The 23,067-nt window shown below is 40.2% G+C and overlaps 1 long non-coding RNA gene across 1 annotated transcript in view; it reads right to left on the reverse strand.

Moving 5' to 3' along the window:
- Positions 1–3,269: 3,269 nt before the first annotated feature.
- The window catches only part of LOC114806622, a 60,109-nt gene continuing 40,311 nt past the window's right edge, over positions 3,270–23,067 (reverse strand). Inside the window, exon 3 of the long non-coding RNA XR_003754678.2 lies at positions 3,270–3,614. This is a non-coding gene — a long non-coding RNA (uncharacterized LOC114806622). The remainder of the gene's footprint in view (positions 3,615–23,067) is intronic.

Below are 23,067 nucleotides of genomic sequence, written 5' to 3' on the forward strand. Positions count from 1 at the left end.
CTTCCAGACCAGATGATGATGATTCTTTTCTTGAAAAGTGCCACAACCTCACCGAGTAGCTCACTCCTTTGGTGTATCACTCCAGCTGTTGGGAAGTATGCCAATGATGATAATAATAACAATGATAATAATAATAAGAAATGTACTGAAGGTAACGTGACTTCAGCTGTAAAGCGGTCATACTGAATTTCAACTTGAAATGTTCCTTTGGTTAGAGAACAGAGACGTGTTCCTGACCATTAAAATGACACCACAAGATGTTTCAACATCTCTGTCAAGAAGCAACAGAAATCACCTCCTCTATCTGATGCTCACTGTCATTATCAAAACCCCTATCCCATTGGAGTCCTGAGTGACCCTAGTAGGGCTAGAGAATATAGGGCAGAAGGCCAGGTTGGAACTAGATGAAAAGCCAGGAAGGTAAGATGCAATAGGATGGCTGGGTGTAGGATGGAAGGCCATGCATGCCAAATGGGCAGAAAATAGCCGTTTTGGAAAAGACACTGATTACCCAAAGAAGAGAAGCTGTTGAGTTAGAATGCCATGTCATGCCAGGAAAACAGTTGAAACCAGGGGACGGTGGGATCCTGTGAGGACGACGAAGGACAATTTTGTGGGGGGGTGAGGAAGGAGGGAGCTATCTGACCACCCCTTAGGCTATAAATGATAGACTCACCCAACCTGTAATGAGTCTTCTTATCTGTTGTTGGTTAGGTTGTGGAACACAGTTCATGGCTGTTCTGCACAGTCTCAGTGTCAGTGCCCAGCTCTCAGAACAGTGACTGGCACAAAGTAAGCGCTTAACAAATGCCATTTCAAAAAATAAGTAATAAGCAATTTTTCTTTCCATGTAGTAAATCTGCCAGATCATTTAAGACCAAGTGGATTTTTGTGGCCTGAACTCCAATCAGGTCTGCTGGGGTAAATTGCTGAACTAGATAAGTGCTCTGTTTCCAACTTCATGAAATGGTCAGACCCCATTAGTTTGATTATTTGAGTTATAAAATTTCAAATCCCTCAAGTTTTCCTCATAGATTCAATTTAATAAATGATTTTGCACTTCTCTGGATCCACTCCAGGTTTTCTTCATTCTTTGTAAAGTGTGTGTGTGTGTGTGTTGGTGGGTGGGGAGGGGTAGGGAGGGTCCATTCGGAAAATAATAAGGCTCTGACTAGTACAGTATTCAGGGGTAAGATGATTTGTCAGCCCATTAATCAGTCAATTAATGGTACTTATTTAGTACTTACTGCGTGGAGAATGCTGTACTAAGTTATTGGGAAAGCACAATACAGCAGAGTTGGTAGACACAGTTCCTCCCAACAAAGAGTTTACAGTCAACAGGAGAAGTTTACATTGAAGATTTATACACAACCTGTGACTGACAATAAGTCCAGCTTTTTTCCCATTCTGTATTAGAGCTATTTTACTTTTTGTATCACCCACTAGATTGTAGGCTTTTTGAGGGCAAAAGAATTATGTCCACCAACACTCTTGTCTTGTACTCTCCCAAACACTTAATACAGTACTCAATAAATGCCATTGATCAATGGCACTCCCCTCCTTGTTGACATCCAACTTGCTTTCTCCATCACTTCAAGTATATTAGAAATGTATACATATGTATATACATATATATATATACATACACATAGCCATATATACGGAAAATACTTGGAAAAATCTTTTGGAAGAATTACATTGAATAGGAAAAATGTGGGGAATGTAAAGATATATAATGCACTCTGGTTACTTTGTTTTATAAATATATATATGTATATATATATATATGTTTTGTTTTTTATGGTATTTTGTTAAGTGCTTCCTATGCACCAGTCCCTGAACTAAGCACTGGGGTAGATACAAGATAGGTCAGACACAGTCCCTGTCCCACATGGGGTTGACAATCCCCATTTTACAGATGAGGTAACTGTAACACAGAGAAGCGAAGTGACTTCCCAAAGGTCACACAGCAGACAAGTAGCAGAGGCAGGATTAGTACCCATGTCCTTTGACTCCCAGGCTCTGCTCTATCCAGTAAACCTGTATTTCTATGATGATGAGACCTTTCTTCAGAGGCCTTCCCTGAGAAGCCCTCATTTCCCCTACTCCCTCTCCTTCTGCATTGCTCCTCTACTTGGATTTGCACCATTTAATTGGATTTGTACCATTTACTGACCCAACCCTGAGCCCTATGGTACTTGTGAACTTATAATTTATTTTACTGTCTGTCTCCTCTTCACAGACTGTAAGCTATGCAGCAGCATACACACAGCATGCAGTCAAATGATTGATCAGTATTGACAAAAACTGCTGAAAGTGTCATCATTTGATCTTTTCTATATACTATTACTGTTTCCCTTTCTTGTCCCATAGAGCAAGTAATACCCAAAAAACAGTAATATACATTCAAGTCATTGACCAAAAGAAAGGGGAATTTAAATTAATCACCATTTGTTCTCATTTATAAAGAGACCAACAAAATAATAAGGAATTCATAAAGGAAATAGTAATCTTTTACTTTGAGTCAGATGACTTTTCTTCCATCTGTTTTCCAGGAAAACAATAGGCTTAGCATGGATGCAGGGAGAAGCTAGATTTTCCTTTTTTTACTACCTGCATAACTTACCTCTTTCATACCATCACAAAATTTATGAATGGTTCAGTTTTATGATGAATCAAATTTATATTCCATTATAATTCATGGGCTGAATTCCCCAATTTCGAGGCGTAGTTGGAACGGGCTAGTTGAACAGCATTTAAAGAGGTCCTGAGTCTCCTTGTGCACTCTTAATGGGAGAATAATTGCTCCCTCATTGCCTAGGTATATGATGCTGTGTGGATCAATCTGCATGTTTATTTCATGGGTAGAACCACCTCCAAAGGAGACATGCCTCAGTGCCTGCTCACATTAAATGGCATAACCAGTGGTATTTATTAAGCAAATACTGTGTGCAGAGCACCACACTAAGCATTTGGGAGAGTTTGGTAAGCGAACATGGCATAATGGATAGAGCATGGGCCTGGGAGTCAGAAGGTCATGGGTTCTAATCCCAGCCCCGCCACTTCTCTGCTGGGCAACCTTCGGCAAATCACTTCACTTCTCTGTGCCTCTGTTCCCTCATCTGTAAATTGGTGATTAAGACCGTGAGCCCAAGTGGGGCAGGGAGTGTGTCCACCCTGATTTGCTGGTATCCACCCCCATGCTTTGTACAATGCCCATCACGTAGTACGGCCTTAACAAATACCACAGTTTATTATTACTATTACTATTAGGTTCTCTGCCCACAGAGATCTTATGGTTACATTTGTTGGTTAGATGCTAGTATTCCTACAGTGAGTTTGTCTAGGTCTCTGTTGAAGCAGTCTTTATCATCATTTCAGTTCATCGTTGTTTCAGAGACCCCTGGGCAGATTTGAAACACTAGTGATTGTATGATTGTAAAGTTAACTACCAAGTGCCTCCATCCTGAAGTGGAAAGGTCTCTTCCTCAAAAGGTGTATCCAGTCCACCTGCTAACGTCGAAGCAATGTTCACTGCCAAACACATTCATCAAATGAGACAGGTGAAGAAAATGAATGACAACAGCACACCCAAACAGCTGCGGCATGACAAGCTGAAGAGAGCAGGAGAAATATTTTAAGGATATAATAAAGAAGCCATGCAGAGACTAACCCAAAGCCTGCAGAGAAACCTTGACCGTTAGCAAACAGTAGACCAGCAGACCAGGCTGCTGGGCAGCATTCGGGAATGAGGTAGCTCTTTAAATTGTATTCTAACAGTACTATTTTCTGAATGCCCTCTTGCTGAGGTGCACTGTCCTAGGTATTTAGGATGCACAACACAGTGAAATGACATGTTCCCTGCCCATGGAATTTACACTCTAAGAAGGGAGACAAAAATTAAAACATTTACAGGAGGAGTCAAAATGAATAATGGAAGATTAGATTGCTTGAACACATTGTGGGAAGACCGTAACACCAATGGACTAGACTGTTGGGAAGCAGCATGGCCTACAGGATAGAGCACGGGCCTGGGAGTCATAAGGACCTGAGTTCTAATCCAGCTCCACCACTTGTCTTCTGTGTGACCTAGGGCAAGTCATAGCACTTCTCCATGCCTTGATTATTTCATTTGTAAAATGAGGATGAAGACTGTGAACCCTTTATGGGAATGTAACTGCGTCCAACCTGATTAGCTTGTACCTACCCCAGTGCTCTGTACAGTGCCTGGCACATAGTAATGGCTTAAGAAATACCATTACAAAAAAGAAACTGGTAACAGTCGAGTACTGCAGAATTAGACCCAGTTTAGGATTGCAGACAGGAGAGGCAGTCATGCAGCAGGATACCTTCATCTCTGCAGAACCTGCAAGGGCTTGTTCTGTTCATCCATGCCCATTAATACAGATCAAATCAACCAAGGCACATTGTCTCTTTCATCTTTGAATTCCACACACACATTTCCCTCTAAGGAACGCACCTGGAAAGTTTCCAGTACTCTACCAGTCTCGGCTTTGGGCGGGAGGGTCAAACAGGGGTCTACCTATTCCATTCCTAGCTTTGGCAGCAACTAGTGCATGAAAGTCAGTCTGCTTCAAGTCAGAATCATCTGGGTTGAGCAGCAGTGAAATGAGAGAGAGTCGAGGGTGGAGACTCAAGCTGACTGCGTGGAAGAAGGCAATGGAAAACTATTTCTATATTTTTACCAAGAAAACTATGGATACACTACCAGAACGTTTGCAGATGAGATGGGGCATTCTGGAAGAGATGTGTCTATGGGTCACTATGGGTTGGAGATGACTCGATGACATAAAACAAGACATACATATTGGCAACTGAGAATTTTCCACTTTTGGTTAATCTGGGCAGAGGTTAATCTGAGGGTCCCACCTTCACCCCATGATCAAGAATGCATACACATATACCTCCCTCTGTCTAGTGGTGATACAACAGGATATTGGAATAAAGGTCTGTTCCTTAACTAGCTACCGCATCAGAATCTTCTTCTAATCCCTAATCTGCAGACTTCAGGCATTTCTTTATGGGAACCTTCTGGATGCTTCACTGGTGGGGGTAGGGAGAGGGAGGCTGTAGAAAGAAAACATTGTTGCTTTCCTTAGAAAGCCCATTCTATTTCGTGCGGTTTTTCACAGAGTCATCCTTTCACCTTTACGAGTTTTGCCTCTGCGGGTAGCAGAGTTTTCCCCTTAAATTGCTTTCCCCATTTATTTCTGATGAATTAGCTGGTCTGACACCTTTGTAAATCACAGAGGAAGACCACTGTGTCCTGTACACTCATTGGTTGTGAGCAAGCCTCAGGAAGAACAATTAGACAGATGTGCACAGTACATTAATACCAAGAAAATAGTTTCCGTAGCAACAGAACCCCAGGAACACTCCCTAGACTGCGCTTCTTCTACTTGAGTGATTTACAAAAAATGTTCGTTGCTTGGTGACTAAGGATAAATGGTTTGAATACAAATATCTGAACCAAATGTGAAAAGAGTGGCCACACGGCAACAGAAATGTTAAAATAAATGGTGTTGCATCCTTTTAGTTTCTAACTACTCAGGATTTATACTGGTTGGTCTCAAACATCTATGGGCGAGATTTATTTTTAAATTTACATTTGTAGAAAAGTGGTCACATTCTCAATTACAGTGCCCAGCATAATATTGGTTTGCATTAAATATTAAATAACAATTTTTCAAATTAATTAGGGAATCTCAAGGAATCAGTTGGAATAAATTAATTTAAAGAAAAGACTGGGAATAAAAGTCTATCAGGAACTAATAATAATCAACATGTCTAGGATTATGCAAATTAGAAAGTGGACTCACTGAAAAGAGATTTCTATCAGAAGCAATCTTCATCATTCTGAAATTGTTTTATTGTGATTTTTTTTTTTTTTTTTTTTAGGATTGAAGGTAATTACAGAACTTGCTAAGTTCTTTACATAAAGAAATGCTTGGAATGACTGGCTTTACATGATTCCGGGTAAGAGAGTTTTTGTTACCCAGAAAAAAAGTAGCTATAATTGGATACAGTCAATGCATTACTTCCTACTGTTCTTTTCTTGAAGTATTCTTAGTCCTCATCCTCTATATCTCATTCATCCTCCCAGCCACGTTAGGTCTTTTTAATGTCCTTAATTTAACCTCCTAGGAAATGGTGAGTCTAAAAGCAGAATGAACTGAAAAATAGCAAGGTTGGTATGCTATTAAGCTGCACCTGGCCAACACTCACCAGAGAATGGTGCTGTAGGCAAGGAAAATTCCAAGACAGGGGATCCCTGTTCTCTAGAAACACACATCCGGATTGCAGTTTCTAGTTAATAAAGTATTCAAATATAAGGAAGGGAATGATATCGAAGGTAGGAGGGAAATTCTTTAGTCCAAGAAGAGGAGGATGAGGAGGAGGAGGATCTGTATGGAGGTCTGTCAGTGAAAAGTTTACCAAAATGGAAGAGACGTCAACTGCTTCTGATCCCAAAGGAAATAGAATAGGAGAAGTTATGCTTGGTTTGCAGCAGAAGAGATTGAAGGTAGGAAGAAAAGTGCTGACATGAAATACTATTAAAACTTGGAAGAGGCTTCAAGGGACACTGAAATCTTCATCTCTAGGGAGGTGTCCAAGGTTCAGCTCTGTAGAGTGGGGGGGTGAATGGATCACTGATTGAGAATAAAAACTTCAAGAAAGGTAGTCAGGGATAGGTTTCACATTATTTAAGTACTGTTGTATTCTCCCAAGTGCTAATTCTGACAATTACTCCCTCACACAAAAACCTTATTGAAGGCACCTCTCCTCCAAGATGCCATCCCTGACTAAGCCCTCATTTCCTCTTTTCCCACACCCTTCTGCATCACCCTGATTTTCCCCCTTTATCCACCCCTCCCTCAGCCCCACAGCATTTATGTAAATATCCGTAACATTTATTCATACCAAAGTCTGTCTCTTCCTTTAGAATGGGAGCTTGTTGTGGTCAGAAAATGTGTCTACCAACTCTGTGATATTGTACTCTCCCCAGCACTCTGTGCACAATGAAGCTCTCAATAAATATGATTGACAGACTGACAAGTATTGACTCTGGAGAGTCTAACCATATTTGTGTTTCTAGCCATAGATATTTAGGCCTTTAAGGAAAACCCTGAAATAAGTCATAAGAAATGAACACTGAGCGTCCAGGTTTCTGTAAATCACAATCTTTAATATTCTGAACTAATGAGCTCAGTCTTTGTTGAAGTAAGGAGGTTGAATTCTGCTTTCTAATGCATGCGCTTTGCTGAAGATAAGATGTTAGGGTTAACACACTCAGTGTCTGTTCTACTCTAAAAGTCACACAGACCTGTCTGTTCTATTGTCAAGGTATGTGCCTACACAATTACTCCATGTAGTTCTCTTTACAGAGCTACAAAAGGAACGCATTATAGCAGATCAACTGCTTCCAGGCTCCCTGCAGTCTAGAGATAATAAGCAAGTTATAACTTCCCAAAGGCCTTGCCATCAAGCATTTTCAGAGGAGGCTTTTACAGCTTACTTGCGAGTTTCATTTTTGTTTATTGGGTAAAATGCCTCTACCTCCCAGCCTCAATTAAGCCCATGAAGATATTGCTGGCAGCTGATCCTTTACATATGAAATACTCTTTTAACTGCTTACTTCTTTATTCATGAAAGAAAAACATGACTTCAGAACAAACTTTTGCTAAGTTATGTGACTGGCAATGCTGTCCCCATTCCCGTTTTAAAAAGTCAGAGATTTTCAACTAACCAAGAGATTACACTGACAGGGCGGGTTTGAAATTGCTACAGTTAGAATGATATGGTTACTTCTGTTACTCAGTAATCACTTGTATTTGAGAAACAAGGATTAGAATTCCACAATATAGTACACATATTTCAAATGAAGGAATTAGTGTTTTTAAATCAGTAAATCACAGCATTTGGATTCATTTTGAAAAGGAGTAACTTTGGATCATACATCGAGTTCAGGGAAGAGAGTTTGGGTAATGATGTTATAATAGATGCTTTGTGTTAAATTTCTTCCCTACACATTAATGCTTTTCTGAGTCAGAGGACTGGAATACTTAATATTCACCTTAATGCCTGCCAAAGGACTTAGAATTTGCATTACTTTCCGAAGAAAAGACAACATTTCTTAGAAGAGTCAAGAAATGTGTTACATTAATAAAAATCAGTGGCCCTTAATGTAATTTATTTACACCATTCATTAAATCCAGAAAAATTCTTAGGTTCCTCCATTCTGAATGCAACAGATCGGGAAAATATAAGCTTCCCATATTGCAAACATGTTCATTATCCTGCAAGTACTTATGTATTTATATTAATAGCTGTCTATGTTAATACAGGGCTCTAGCCTGTAAGATTATTGTGGGCAGGGAATGTGTCTGATAACTCTCTTGTAGTATAGTCTCACAAGTGCTTAGTACAGTGCTCTGCACATAGAAAGGTCAATAAATACCATTGATTCATCGTTGAGTCTTACTATGTGAAAAGGACTGTACTAAGTCCTGAGGTGAATATAAGGCCTGTCCTAAAGGGAGTTCACATTCTAATTATTTCAACTTCCATTTTATAGATGAGTAAACAACCATAGAGAAGTTAAATGACTTTCCCAGGGTCACACAGTTCATCGTGAGCAGGGAATGTGACTGTTCATTGTTGTATCGAATTCTCTCCCAAGAGCTTTGTACAGTTCTCGGCACAAAGTAAGCATTCAGTGAATAAGATTGAATGAATGAAAGTGACAGACTGGAATTAGAACACAGGACCGCTGACTTACCATGTCCATAATTACAGTCACAACCACCAATCCTGTGCCTCTACTAGTTGCCCATTTCTCTCCACCTGAAGCAGAAACTCCTGGCCATTGAATTAAGTCATTTAATTAACTCTATTCCCCAATATTTATCCTCATTCCTCCCCAACTACACCCCAGCCTACATGCTCCATTTCTCTAAAGTCAGTTTGAGTTTGCCTCATTTTCCTCTCTTTCATGCCCCTTCAATCAATAGTATTTAATGAGTGCTATTTTCCATGTCACTAATCTATTTCCTCCACTCTGCCACTTCAACACTTTCATTCAATAGTATTTATTGAGCGCTTACTATGTGCAGAGCACTGTACTCCAAGATACCTAAGCACTTAGGTATTCAATTCCCCACCTCTATGGCACTTATGTACACATCTTTATACTCTATTTCTTCTCCTTATTTCTACTTTATTTTTGCCATCTCTCCCATTATATCGTAAGCTCCTTGAAGGCAAGACTCACATCTACTAGTTGTTCAGTGCTCTCCAAGGACTTAGCACTATGTTCTGCACAGAAGGCTATTGATTGACTGACTACTTCCAGATACAGGTCTAAGCTCTGGGGCAGATTTGTCCCCAAATCCTTATCCATTACTATTTGGAGTTTTGATCCATTCATTTCATTGGAACCCTCTGGAGTTCTTCTGGCTGTAAATGAGGATCTCTGGAGGTAGGGGCAGATGGGAGAGGGGGGCTGCAAATATGAAGACACTAAGAGAGGGAGGAATCATGAACAATAAATAGTACACTGGGGCCTTAGTTTCTTGCAACATTTAGCAGTCCTTCTGGCTCCGGGATTACCTGATATCTAAAAATAATGAATTTCCAAGGACCAAAATGAATGCACATTTTGTGCCAAAGATTTCAGACATAAGTGATCATTGGAAAGGAATGATTTTTTACCGTCTGTTGGTTTGGTGTTTGGAGAAACTCTGTCATATTCACTGTTCTTTCTCAGTTTGAACAGAAAATTTCAATACCTTCCATATATCTGGAGCTAAGGTCTGCGCCAGTTAATAATCAAGATGTAGAAATGTCTTTTCATTGCTGATTTCTTTGACTTATATAGACTGGCAAGACTGAGTCTGTTCTGAGAAAGAGAAACTGAGACCTAAGGATTTAAGATCTCATGACTATCAACCAGGATCAATGCCTATTTCTACTCCTTTACCACCCCCAAACCTCTCCACACATTTGGGAATTCAAAGAGTTGCCCACTTTCCAAAGAGCACAGCAGGGAATAGAATACCTCCACTCACCTTTGGCCCTACTTACAGAGAACTGGACTCCCAATTTTATGTGACCTATAGGCCCCTAGCTTTAAACTCTCAATTACTGAATTAATTCAGTCAAACAAGATCAGAAAGAAAATTTGCAAGTTCAGTTATGCTGAGATAGTAATGTCATTTCACATACGTACTCATGTTAAGTACAATTCTCCCCTTCCTGCGCAGGTGAGGACATCATAATGCTCCAAGCATGTAGGTAGATGAGAAGAGGTAAATTTCAAGTGGTAATGAAATAGGGTCAAGAATATATAAATCAGAAGCACCCATTGCCATTTCTCCAAACCCAGATGCCCTGGAACTGAAGTCAACAGATTTTAGTGTCTAAGCCATGCAGTTGAGATGCTGATGGGTAAGATTTCTCAGTGCTACAGATCCCATAAACTGGATGGGAAAGGGAGAAAGTATGCAATCTTTGAACGGCAAAACCCCTCTCTCAATTAATTGTCTTGATGTTCATTCTTCTTTTGTTGACTGTTGACATTCATTTCTTAAGCACTAGGTGAATGTTTCTCTACTTCTTCAGTAAATCCATTCTAGTGAGTTCCTATCCTATCTATCAAAAAAAGTTACAGGAACTAGCACTAGGAAGATGCTTTGAAGTTGCACATCTAAAAGTTACCAAATGGTTAATTTTTCCTCCTGGTAAAAGGGAGTATTCCTTCCATCAGCTTAATTTATCTACTGGTCAGGATATATAACAGGCTTCTAACTTTCAATTATTCACTGAAAATACAGCCTATCCCAAATACAGCTTTGTTTACAAAGGTTTGTAAAGTGAGTCTGAGGAGAATCATCATTACCAGTTAACAGTAACAAAACAATCATGGCATGGTTGATAGTCAAAGTGACAGTGACCAAGGCTGGAAGCCCAAGGCTAAGGATCTCATTTTGCACTTTTTACTCATTTCTTTTTAATTCCTAGCTACTCTTACAAGGTCTTAATTACATTCTAATTGCCCAGTATATTTTTTTCTTCATTTGTTTTTTATTAAGTACAAGATTAAAAAAAAGAGTGGGATACTTTAGACACTGTAGGGACAACATTTTTCTGAGGTTGTATGTTTATTAATCAGGTAATTCTCTTAATAAGCCAAGCTCTTTTTTCCCCCTTGTGTATACCAAGGTGAATGCCATAGAACAAAAGAAATAAGGATATCTATCTATAGATAGATTGTTATACGGATAATTCTACATAGGTATATAGATAGGTATATACTTACATACTTATTTCTTTGTTCTTTTGGCATTAACCTTGGCATTGCAAGTTGTTGCTTTTGGAGGTTTTATTTTCCATGTCAAAACATAACTGACAAGATTGATTGGCTACCAGCAGTCCCTTTTACACTGATTGCACATATATCGTTTGTCTTGGGAGTAATGACTGTAATACCACATGCAGGACAAACTGTGGTTGCTAACTTATTTTAGACTTATTGCCTGCCTATAATTTTTGTTCTGAGACACCGTATGAGTGCCCTAAACAAGCATAATTTTCTCCTCAACAAAAGTATAAGCTATTTTGCCGGGCACTGACAAAGTTACATAAAGCTGAAATAGCCTATGCCACCATAGGAGAATTCAATCTTCAACAGCTAACACTGAACTAGGACAAACATAAAGCAACATACAGACACATGTCAACAGTACAAAACTTTAACCAGCTTTGTAATGTAAATGAGCGATTTTCATTATGCCCCAAACCTGCTTGTGTTTGGCACAGAAAAATTCACAAAACTGTCCACCAACACAGATTCTAGGCCTGCATGGAGGAGTAGAAGATGGGAGGTGGGGGGATGATAATATTGGTTCTGCCAGATTGTAAGAACTTTAAGGGCAAGAATCAATCAATCAGTTGTATTTATTGAGCCCTTACTCTGTGCAGAGCACTTGGGAAACTACAGTATAAGAGTTGATAGACACATTCTCTTTCCACAACGGGCTCACAGTCTAGAGGGGGAGGGAAACATTGATATAAATAAATTATGGATACATATATAAGTGCCGTGGGGCTGAAGGAGGGATGAATAAAGGGAGCAAATCAGAGCAATGCAGACAGGAGTGGGAAAAGAGGGCTCAGTCAAGGAAGGACTCCTGGAGGAGATGTGTCTTCAACACAGCTTTGAAGATCGGGAGAGTAAATATATGTCAGATCTGAAAAGGGAAGGCGTTCCAGGCCAGAGGCAGGACATGGGTGAGAGGTCAGTGGTGAAATATACAAGGTCATGGTACAGTGAATAGGTTGGCATTAGAGGAGCAAAGTGTACGGGCTGGGTTGCAGGAGGAGAGCAGTGAGATAAGGTAGGAGGGAACAAGATGATTGAGTCCTTCAAGTATCACGCTACTAAGTCTACTGTACTCTCCCAAGTATTTAGTATAGTACTCTACACACAGTAGGAGCTCAGTAAGTACTGTAGATTGATAACAGTAAATACTGTTGATTACTATTACTGTTGATTTTGTTAATGAATTGTACATCGCCTTGATTCTATTTAGTTGCCATTGTTTTTACGAGATGTTCTTCCCCTTGACGCTGTTTAGTGCCATTGTTCTTGTCTGTCCGTCTCCCCCGATTAGACTGTAAGCCCGTCAAACGGCAGGGACTGTCTCTATCTGTTGCCGACTTGTTCATCCCAAGCGCATAGTACAGTGCTCTGCACATAGTAAGCGCTCAATAAATACTATTGAATAACTATTGAATACTATTGATTAGGAGCATTCCATCTGAGGTTTGAAGATCACTGGTTCAGAGAGGGTTTGTAAATTGCCTCCTCCCTCCATTAATTTTTCCCTAGCCTGTTTGCTCCCCTGCTGTGGATGTTGATACTTACTGAACACCTACCATGTGTTTTTCACTTCCCCCATTCCCTCTATTACTCCTTTTCTTTTATTGTATGATTAAAATAAATGGTAGAGGTCACATCAAAGGATGGATTTCACCCCTAAATTCTGTTTTATCCACTGACTTTAAATCATCTCATGGGCAGAAACTGTTCTCTTACAGTCTTTCTAAGGATTGGTTCCCCCATATCTGAGTTCTAGGGGGTGAAGTACATTACATATAATTTTTTTTCTATCTCTTTAATATAGTGAGGAGGAGTTGAAATTGTATAGATTGATAGATTGGATTCTAAAATTGTCATTATTCTAGGGTTAACAGCTACGTACAAGGTTCACATTTCATGTAGGATTTTAGAAAGTCCCAAATCAATTTCACTGGAGAAATGAATTTACCTACACATGCATTACTAAATTTGTTTCCTTGACTTAATATTTCAAGAAGATAAGATTTCATTGTCCCTAAATAGGATAAAGAAAAAAATTCCTAAATTCTTTTGAAATATTAACATTATTTTCTAAAATCACTTCTGGGAGCTAAACTTGCAAATTATTGAATCCTTATCATATTTTAATTAGTACTGTGTGTTTGATTAACCTGATTAATTGTCTTTGGCTTCCTGAAATCCTTGTCACCCAATAACTGGTCTATGGTTTTGTGAATTTTTTTTGAAAAAAAATCAATGGGGGAAATTTCAGGTAAAGGAGAAATAATATTTCCCAAATAAGACTTTGTATTTGGCAGTCCAGCCAAAACAACTTCAACTTTATTAAATTTGGAAGGAATTAACCTCTAGATCAAAACTAATTAAGATGCATTCACAGGTATTCATTACCCATATCATTTCAGGTATATATGTTTGGGGATTGAAAATCATACAATTTAAGGAGGAGTTATCTCATTTCAAAAAATTGGGTAAAATTAGGTTTCAATTAAAATAAAATAATTTTAGATTTCATTTTTACACTGTCATGATTTATTACACTATTGATTATCATAATATGATTTAAATACATGAATAAGTGCATGGGAAGCATCCCTTCAATAATATCATTCCTTTTGGCATTTGTAAATGTTGTATGTTCAAGTTTTTGACATCATCCCAGCTACCTCTTCAGGCATAATAACCAAGTTCAAGTCAAAGAATGAAAGCAGTAGTCCCCTTTTCCCTCCCAGATTGTGTTTAGGTAGTGGCTATCCTGGAAGAAATGAACCCCGGACTTGTTCTAAGAAGGAGTAAATACAATCAAGTGTATTTCTTGAGCTCTTTCTGTGTGCAGAGCACAGTACTAAGCACCTGGGAGAGTACAAAAGAAAAATGTTGGTAGGCAGGGATTGTTCCCAAAAGGAGCTCACAGTTTAGGATGAGAGGAACTTATTGCAGTGATCTTGTCTTATGCCATCGAGTCGCTTCCGACCCATAGTGACACCATGGACACGTAACTCCCAGAACAACCCAGTCTCTATCTGCAATCATTCTGGTAGTCTATCCATTGAGTTTTCTTAGTAAAAATGCATTAGTGGTTTACCATTGCCCCCTTCCGCACAGTAAACTCAAATCTCCACCCTCGACTCTGTCCTGTGCCCCTGCGGGGGTGAGTTTTGACTTATAGCAGATTGCCTTCCACTCTGCTAGCCACTGCCCAAGCTAGGAATGGAATGGGTAGGCCTCTACCTGGCTCTCCCTCCCATAGCTGAGACTGGTAGAGTACTGGAAACTGCAGGCGTCATCCTGAGAGGGGAATTGCAGTGGTAGGTAGCTCCACTCCTTAAAACTCTCCACCCCAAGGACTGAAGCCATCAAATGACAGTTTTCCTGGGGTCCCCAAAATTCCAGCCTGAACATGCCAATACTTTCAAATGTGCCAATCAAGAGTATGTATCAAGCTCTTTTTCTGGAGAGGGTATTCTTCTCCATTCCCCCAAGAAGAGATGAAGTTCAGTAGACTCAGACTGGTCTTCCCTCCGTACTAGACATCTTTCAGGAAAACCCATATATACATTCACAATATTTCCTTCTAAGTTTTTGAACTGAGGAATATTGGACCCTAAATAAAAATTGACAGGGAAATCACTACATATTTGTGGTTATTGTATTCTCTCTCTCTCTCTTGAGAGCATGCACTTTTTTTTCTAACTCAAGTGATTCTGTTCAATTCTGATTAGATGTGAAGGTATTAATTTGGTGAAATTGCATTTCATTTCTACAAGCTGAGCATTTTAGTGACTGCTAAAAGTAGCCATTATAATCCAGACTCATATATTCTTGGAGTATATATAGTCCTGATAATTTTCAGGAATGAAGAAGGCCAGGAAAGGAAGATAGGAATGGAACATAAAGAAGATAGGCTATATCCTCCGAATTTTCAGTTGCCTAAACACAGTATTAAGAAGTAATTTTAAGTAAATCTACATGATTTTCTATCAGACAGCCCACGTCAAAATCAGATATTGACTACAGCTTGCTTCTCTGTGCTCTGATGCTTTTATTGACTTTTCTATTCAATGCCTCATGATGCAGTACCGAAATGATTGGATCAGTATATTTTCCTTTTGGGATTATTGTAGAAATACAGGAAAATTTACCGACACATTTATTAGGTTCCCAAAACTTCAAGGCTTAAGTGAAATGCACATAGACTATGTCATTCTTAAACTGAGGGCTGTGGAGAACAAAAAAAAATCTTGATTGAAGAGGCAATTTTGTCTTAAATCAGCTGAGAAGTCCATTGAATCATTTTGTAATCTGGAGGAAGACTACAGAACATGTATTTAATGAGATTTTTGTCATTTTATATGAAGTCTTTTTTAATTTATCCAACAATTCCCTTCCCATATACTTTACATGCAGATTTTTATATAGAAAAATAATCACTATTTCACTACCTCTGAAGGTAAAGAAAAATCAGTGTTTTTATTTCACTGTCTTAGATGTAATCTGTGAATAGCAAAACATTCTGCTCAATGACCTCGATGAAGTCCGATCTTCTCTACCCGTTCAGTGGCATTGATAGTGCAATGATAGTCTATCCTCAGAATCAAATTTGCCATTACTTTATAGATAATCCATTTTCAGATTGTCAATATCTGAATAACTTCTTTCCTTTTCTCCCCTCATTTGAAATTGGGATCTTTTCGTGCATGTTTCTTTCCCAATATGGACTTCTAGAAAGGGAAGTTCCCCCCATTTCATGGATGGTCTTCAGTCACTGGAATTTATTGAGTGCCTTCGTCATGCACTGTGCTAAGTAATAATAATAATAATGTTGGTATTTGTTCAGCTCTTACTATGTGCAGAGCACTGTTCTAAGCGCTGGGGTAGATATAGGGTCATCAGGTTGTCTCATGTGAGGCTCACAATCTTCATCCCCATTTTAACTGGGGATGAGATAACTGAGGCCCAGAGAAGTGAAGTGACTTGACCACAGTCATACAGCTGACAAGTGGCAGAGCCGGGATTCAAACCCATGACCTCTGACTCTTAAGCCCAGGCTCTTTCCACTGAGCCATGCTGCTCCAGTACTTAGTAAACATGTTCTCTGGACTCAAAGAGGTCTTGAGCTCCGACCATCTCTATAAGAAATGACCTCCTTTGGTATGAATCCAGGTATATCAGAAGTATTTATCATCATCATCAACAATGGTATTTGTTGAGTGTGGACTATTTGCAGAGCACTATACTAAGTACTTGGAAGAGTAAAATATAATAGAGTTGGCAGACACGTTACCTGCACACAGTGAGATCCTGGATATATTATGTGGGGTATTATAAACAATGAAATTCAAAGTAAACCAGAAACATCTCAATCAATAACTTTAACCTAAATTCCCACCATCATGGAGGAACTGTTGATGAAAGTTATCACAGAAGTTATTCTTACTGGCTCTCAGCTGAAGCATGAAGAACATTTCCTCCTTTGGATTCAGATATGTTAAACCAGTTCTGCTCCATTTAATACATTTTCCATGATTCTATGACATTACCAGGGTTTCTGAGCTTGGAATCCCATCTAAAAGAGGCCCACGAGTCACTTTAGCAGCTTCCAGCCTCCAGGCAGCCTGTGCCGGGTTCTTAAGTCCTCCAGCTCCCCAGGAACTTGGGTTCTTATCCTGGCTCTGTCACTTGTCTGCTGTCTGACCTTGGACAGGTCACTTCACTTCTCTGTGCCTCAGTTACCTCATCCGTAAAATGGGGATTAAGACTCTGATTCCCATGTGAGACATGGATTGTGTCCACCCTGACTAGTGTGTATCTACTCCAGATCTTACAACACTGCATGGCACAGAGTAAGCATTTAATAAATACCATCAAAAATTGCAGGCTCTGGGGATGTTCTGTTCAGGGTTCTCTAAGTCCTGCATCACTTATAGCTGCCACCGTTCTTTGACTGAAGCTCAGGAATCTCCCCAAAGATAAAAAAGTCATCGAGGACTACTCTCCACTGCCTTCCCGGGGCAGGGGACAGGAAGTGCAAGAACAAAGTGCTCCTCAGGTCCACGCATACCCATGGTACCCGGAGCTCCTCCTCCACCCCACCTGAGCCGACACTAAGTACTGAGAACTCAACTGTATTCACTAATTTCTTTGTAAGGTAGCACCAAAAATAAATTCAATTCAAAACTCTTTTACCTAAGTCGAATTCACTTTTGTCCCTGTAGGCATCCTCACCATTCTCCTACTACAACCCAGACAGCAGACTTCATTCTTCTAATGCCAAGCTACTCACTATACCTCATTCTCTTCTATTTCACTGCCTACCTCTTGTCAACATCCTGCATCTGGCCTGGAATGCCTTCCCTTTTCAGATCTATCAGACAATTGCTCTCTTCTCCTTCCAAGTCTTATTGAAGGCACATCTCCTCCAAGAAGGCTTCCATGACCAAGCCCTCATTTCCTCTTTCTCCTTTCTTCCAGTCTCATTGTGGGGAGGGAATGTGTCTGTTATATTTTCCCAATCGTTTAGTACAGTACTCTGAACACAGTTAGTGCTCAATAAATGATTGAATTGAACTCTTTTCCCAGTCCTTCTGTGTCACCCTTGCATTTGGATTTGCTTCCCGTAGTCACCTCTCCCTCAGCCCCACAGCACTTATGTACATAACTGTAATTTATTTATCCATATTAACATCTGTCTCACCTTCCAGACTTTAAACTCGTTGTGTTCAGGGAACGTGTCTACCAACTCTGTTGTATTGCACTCTCTCAAGGGCTTAGTACAGTGTTCTGCACATACTAAGTGCTCAATAAATATGATTGGATTGATTGATCCCAGGCTCACTTTCCTCCTGTACTTCCTCTCTTCTTTCTGGACCACTCGGATTTTAGACATCATCTCCAAATCCTATGGATGCAGGGTTTCTTAGTGTTCTTTCTTCCTGCTTCAGGGGCAGGGTATCCCAACTCTAATTCTATATCCTCTCCAATCCCGTCCTGTACTGGGTTTCCATCCAGGGACCCAGCACAAGCTTACCCTGTGTCCTGCTCTCTTGCGTACTCAGATCTCCTATCTCATCTCAAAGATGGCAAAGGGTCCCCTTTCCAACACATGGATCCTCTACCTCCACTCCAAGGCTTTTATCTGAATGGCTTGGTTTTGTCTTTTTACTTCCTTTAGGGAGGACACCATGGACTGATTCTCCTGGCTTCCTTCTCCCTCTTCTAAGTGTGGGGACAAGTGGAACTGTCCATCACAAAGTCATTTAGGGGGTGGGATCTCCGCACCTTCTGATCCCATGCCCCACAATTGTTACAGTTCTGTCTTGTGTGCAGTATCTGGCCACTAATAAGATCCTTTCCCCAAGGCAGGTAAAATATTAATCCATCTAAGACAAAGCACTGTCCACACTATTTTTAAAACTCTCTCCTGGGATGGAGCCACCACAGCCTGCCTGTCTCAGAGAAGAACTTATTTTAAAAATAGCTCTGCATTTAACACAAAATAAAGGATTAATTCAACATTTCTGGTCAAAAGCAACTTCTTGCTCAGGTCTGGAAGTCCTTCCCCCTTCAAATGCATCAGACTACAGCTCCCCCTAAAGTATTTCTGAAATGCCATCTTCAAGAAGCCTTCGCCAATTTCTCTTTGCCCAGTTTCCCCCAGTACAGTTGTACATAACTTACATAGGCTACTATTTAAGAATTCACTCATAAGCACTTCTTCTTACCTTCTCCATACATAATTTGTGTTTGTCTTCCCTACTAGATTGCAAGGTAGCTCCCGGGGGCAGGCCTCATCTCTATAAAGTTTATCATAGTCTTCCAAATACCATGTTCTATATTTGTTCCATAAATATTACTGATTGATTGAGGCTCCAGATATTACAAATTTAAGTTTGAAAAAAGTTAACCCATTTTCCTGAGGCCAGTAAATTAGTCGGTGTTTCTAAGATGGTCCCTCTCACGGACCAGTGTTCAGGTTCATGATTTATCATACAGAACTGTCACACAGTGCTGCTATTCTGCAGTGGTTTCAGTTCCCTTATAATAGTACTAGAAGTAGCAATAATAACATTTATTAAATACCAACATGATGCGGTGAGATATGCTAGGTGGTTGCTGAGTCAGAATAACAAGATGATGTGCTCTCTGCTCACAAGGAGCTTATATTCCAGTGGGGGAGTTTATGCAGAGATTCCTTTGGACTCTCATAACTCTCTTCCATTTGACAGTATTCCCTGGAATCACCCACTCTTTTTTATAAATCTTGCCAATTTGGGCCTTTTCACTCTCCTTGTTACTTTCTCTCTTTTGAAGCAGCATGGTGTAGTAGGTAGAGAGCAGGCTTGGGAGTCAGAAGGTCATGGGTTCTGATTCCAGCTCTGCCACCTGCCTGCTCTATGACCTTGAGGAAGTCACTTCTCTGCGCCTCATTTACCTCATCTGTAAAATGGGGATTGAGACTGTGAGCCCCATGTGGAACAGGGACTGTTTCCAACCCGATTTGCTTGTATCTACCCCAGTGCTTAGTACAGAATTAGCATAGCATAGTGGATAAAGCCCAGGCCTGGGAGTCATTAGGTCATGGGTTCTAATCTCAGCTACGCCACTTGTCTGCTGTGTGACCTTGGGCAAGTCACTACTTCTCTGTGCCTCATTTAACTCATCTTTAACATGAGGATTAAGACTGTGAGCCCTGTGGGACAGGGACTGTGTCCAACTTGATTTGCTTGTATATACACCAGCGCTTAGTACAGTGCCTGGCACATAGCACTTAAAATGCCATTATTATTATTATTCTTATTACAGTGTCTGGCACATAGTAAGCACTTAAGTATGATGATTATTATCCTCTTCTGGAATAATAATAATAATGTCGGTATTTTTTAAGTGCTTACTATGTGCAGAGCACTGTTCTAAGTGCTAGGGTAGATACAGGGTAATCAGGTTGTTCCATGTGAGGCTCATAGTCTTCATCCCCATTATACAGATGAGGGAACTGAGGCACAGAGAAGTTAAGTGACTTGCCCACAGTCACACAGCAGACAAGTGGCAGAGCGGGGATTCAAACCCATGACCTCTGACTCCCAAGCCCGGGCTCTACAACTCTCGATTTCCCCATCTGTTCTTGGTAAGTCAATTCCAGATGGCAGGAGATGAGTAAAAGTGGGTTTCATGATGGGAAGGCTACGCCTGAAGTCAAGAAGAGTGCTAAGGTGAACAACCATTTGTTTCTTGTTAGGATCCTACATGTCTTCAGAGAGTTTACCATTGCCTTCTTCCACTCAGTCAACTTGAACCTCCACCCTCAACCGTCTCCCATATCACTGCTGCCCAACACAGAGGAATTTTGACTTGTAGCAGATTGCCTTCCAATCGCTAGCCACTGCCCAACCTAGGAACGGAATGGGTAGGCCTCTGCTTGACTCTCCCTCCCGTAACTGAGACAGGTAATGGAAGCTTTCCAGCTGTGAACCTGAGCAGGTTTCAAAACTAGACAGAATAATTAAAAACAGAATTCTAAAATGCACTTCAGGAAGTAAGGACAGGTGAGAGTACTGAATTATACAGTAAAACACCCATGACCAGACAGTCAGAGCTTTTCTCCTAGATAACATTTTGAAATGCACATGGCAATTAAGTGATTCACCCATTTGGCATTATTTTCTAGAAGACTCACTTAGGGAAAAGCCTTTTGTATACTGCTAATTCTTAGGAAACTGACCTCTGCTTCCATCTAGGTGATACTCTGCCAGCCTCTCTCCTTCCATTTCTCCATCCGTTATATTTAATCAACGTAAGTGCAGCTTACCATTCCAATTCTATTGATTTTCGTAGCACATTTCAGCACTCCTCGCAAAAAGAAGAAAAGCCTGCTACCCTCTTATCCTCTGATTGATGCTTTCTTTTACCAGACATGACAAAGTGATAGATGTACTTAGTTAACTTTCTCCAAAATCATTAATGCCACACTCACCGGTTGGCTACCCAGGTATTGGTTAAATAGCTGTCATGCATTCGTTACCTGAAACATTGCAATATTGAATAAGGAGCCCATTAATTTTCCTTTAGGATCGACTCCAAAGAATAGGTATGAAATGCGTAGTTGGAAAGGGAGGAGAAAAATATAACTTTGGCTCGCAAGCAATATTGAACAATTCCGATAACCATCTTCCCTTTAGCTCAGAGAAAAGGGAAAGTACCTTGATTCTTTCCCAAATTTATATTTGCAACTAGCTAATACATTTTCATACCATAATTCAAATGTCCAATTCACAAGTGTGTATCTGATTTTTATATTTCTTGACCCTACCACTCATTTTCAACAGCTAGACAAGAGTCTCATTTTAGGAAACTCTAGAAATGAAACATGAAAAAAGGAAATAAAACGTGCTGAGTATGCATTTTGACAAAGTTTACAAAATAGCTGAGCAGAAGAGACTTCGGATGGACAAAAAATGATGGTATTTGTTAAGCGCTTACTATGTACAAAGCACTGTTCTAAGCGCTGGGGGGTACAAGGTGATCAGGTTGTCCCACATGGGGCTCACAGTTTTAATCCCCATTTTACAGATGAGGTAACTGAGGCACAGAGAAGTGACTTGCCCCAAGTCACACAGCTGACAAGCGGCAGAGCCAGGATTAGAACCCACAACCTCTGACTCCCAAGCCTGGGCTCTTTCCAGTGAGCCACGCTGCTTCTCAAAATAAGCCATGCAATCAACAGAGAATGTTAAACACTGTGAGAGGTCTGTGGACCTGAAGATTTGCTAAATACCAAAGTAGTATACAAGCCCGTCAAAGGGCAGAGACTGTCTCTATCTGTTGCCGATCTGTACATTCCAAGTGCTTAGTACAGTGTTCTGCACATAGTAAGCGCTCAATAAATACTATTGAATGAACTATTCTGATAATAAGATACTCTTATAACTTAGAAATCAATTTTATATTTGCATTTTGTAATGAAAACCTGTCATGGGATAAGGTTTTCAGGTGGCATTTCTTTCTGGATTTCCAACTTCCATCTTTCTCCCGATGCTGGCTGATGTCTCTTCCCAACAGATGTTGACGGGATAGGATGGAGGGAGACAGGGGATTAGGTTTACCTTTTCTAGTCAGAGCAGATCAATTTTTGAAGCATTGTTTCACAATCAGATTTTCTCTTCTTCTTTCCTCTCTCTCTCTCCATTGCTCTCTCTTCCCTCTAAATCCCTCTCTTTCCCTCTTTCTCTCACTCTCTGTCTCTCTCATTTTCTGTGTTGCTACATTTAAACACAGTGCCCAAATGGGAAGGGAAGGTCTTCCTGGATATTTCTCTTTTTTATGGTATTTGCTAAGTGCTTTCATGTATCACCCCATCTCCTCCTTACCAGTCCTCTCCAAACTCTTAGAGTGAGTTTTCTACATCTGCTCTCTTCAGTTCCTCTCCCCCAATAATCTCCTTGATCCCCTCTAATCTGGCTTCTTCCACTTTCACTCCTCAGAACATGCCCTCTCAGAGGTCACCACTGATTGTAAGCTCATTGTGGGCAGGAAATGTGTCTGTTTATTGTCACATTGTATTCACCCAAGCGCTTAGTACAGTGCTCTGCACAAAGTTCACACTCAAATACCACTGAATGAATCTCCTTCTTGCCAAATTCAACCTTTACTTTGCCCTTGTCCTCTGGGCTGCT

This window comes from Ornithorhynchus anatinus, chromosome X1, assembly GCF_004115215.2.
Source record: "Ornithorhynchus anatinus isolate Pmale09 chromosome X1, mOrnAna1.pri.v4, whole genome shotgun sequence".
Classification (NCBI taxonomy): Eukaryota; Metazoa; Chordata; class Mammalia; order Monotremata; family Ornithorhynchidae; genus Ornithorhynchus; species Ornithorhynchus anatinus.